General features: G+C 35.5%; 1 long non-coding RNA gene across 1 annotated transcript in view; it reads right to left on the bottom strand.

Annotated features, from left to right (window-relative positions):
- Position 1: 1 nt before the first annotated feature.
- Positions 2-1,962, bottom strand: part of LOC106817930 — a 5,657-nt gene continuing 3,696 nt past the window's right edge. The window contains exons 2-3 of the long non-coding RNA XR_001395124.1: positions 555-656; positions 2-375 (exon numbers count right to left, since the gene is read on the bottom strand). This is a non-coding gene — a long non-coding RNA (uncharacterized LOC106817930). The remainder of the gene's footprint in view (positions 376-554; positions 657-1,962) is intronic.

Genomic DNA, 1,962 nt, shown 5'->3' with positions numbered 1-1,962 from the left:
TTTTTATATCGTGTCACTAATATCGACTGTGTTTCGTACATATAGATACATTATTTTTTTAAGTTGTTTTTAAGCTGCAGACAAAACTATAGCTCTCTGACCAATAGCCAGCATTCTATATATACAGCTATAACTACAGTTGTTATTCTATTTTAAATGTATTCATACGTGCTAAGCACGTACCAAGAATATTTGAAGGGCAACGACTACGAACAATAAAATTTGAAGGTATTTGTACATGTTAGAACATGCGTTGATATACAGTGCCACCGTCCAGTCCCCACACGAAGTTCGACGCTGAACTCACGCTCACTTTGCTGAGTGTACCGGAAATAGGCTGCCACTCTGTTCCAGTCGGATTTGTATCATTTATACCTGGTGGTGACAAAATAGTCCATTTATAAACGAACTGGAAAATGATATACTAGTTACTGAATTTATCATTGTATTACAAATCTATTTGAAGTCGGAATATTGTTCGAAAGAATTATAGAGGACCTAGTAAGAACTACTACAAGAATTATGGGAGAACGTAAATCACTAGGTGCAAATACCGGTGCGTTTGAAGATATTGTTGTTTTCATCCACGCCCCACACGACACCATCACCAGAGGAAACCTGCTTCAGTGAGCCATCCACCAGTTCCCAGCCAGTACCTGTGCGGAAATATACTCATCGAACAATACATCCATCGAACACTATCATTAGCCAGTCAACTAAATATGAACATCTATACTATAAAAGGAAACAGCCCATTTTTTGTTAGCTATATGTTCTCTGAATCTGCTCGCATGATTTGAAATTGCTTGACTGTAAACGATGCATTACCACTCATAGAGTAATATTGGCGCACTTTTTCAACGATGAAAACACGATAAATTTGAATTTGAAGCCGTTTTATTTAACACTGGTGTACCGATACCATACCGGTATATCGATCGACGTCACTACCATTAACCAATATAGCACGGTTGCAGCTTGCGCTGTAGCGCAGTGGTAACACGCTTGCCTCATACGTTAGGGGTCGGTAGTTCGAAACTCGACAATAAAAAACATCTATTTCTCGCCAGGCGCGCAACTTCTTTCTTTCATCCTAAATATATGCATATTAAAAATATGTTTAATTTAAAATGTATACTATAAAAGGGAAACAGCAAATTTTTATTAGCCAAGTTATTTTTAAGTTAAGGAATTCCCCTCATGGGACTACCCTGGGATATCCCAAAATCCATAATGAGGCTCTTCACGACAATGTGCTAATAACCACATCTTTACGTTCGGTTGAGTTTAACGCTGAAAACTTTGTAGCTGAGTTAATACAAGTTAATATACCTTTATCTCCTGCACTTAAGGTAGGTTTTCCGAAATATCAATATGCCTGTTTCTTGAATAACAATTATAGTTCGTAGGCCTACACAAACACAGTGACCATGTTTGCCCAGTCAATAAATGGCATTATTCCTGCCGATTGTCACTAATTCCTGCATGAATTATGTATTGTTGGCAACACATGTTAAACCCCCAGACAGCCCCACAGACAGTGATTATCAACTGCTGACCAGAAAGCTCCTGAAATTATTAACTGCTGACCAAACAAACTGCTGATATTGGGGATTTCAATTCTAATATCAATTCTTACAAACTACTGATATAATTCGATATTAGGCATAAAATAAAAAAATGTCTGTTTACGGTTCCAAATCAATTTTTTTAAAGGGTAGGTCGGTAGGTAAAAAAAAAATTTTTTACTTACATTTTTTTTTTAAGTCAAAAACACCAAAACTATCATTCAATGAGTTCATTTTCTACAACTTTAAAACCCGATACATATTTTGATGAAAAAATGATAGAAAAATATTGTTTAGGAAGACTAATTTTTATTTCTCGACTTTATTTATGATCTTGGTCTAAAATAAATCAATTTAATATTCTTTTTACAACAATGCTAATAAATTTGAGTCG

Source organism: Priapulus caudatus, unplaced genomic scaffold (genome assembly GCF_000485595.1).
Source record: "Priapulus caudatus unplaced genomic scaffold, Priapulus_caudatus-5.0.1 Scaffold1929, whole genome shotgun sequence".
NCBI lineage: Eukaryota > Metazoa > Priapulida > Priapulimorpha > Priapulimorphida > Priapulidae > Priapulus > Priapulus caudatus.
This window is presented reverse-complemented; position numbering and strand designations above follow the sequence as displayed.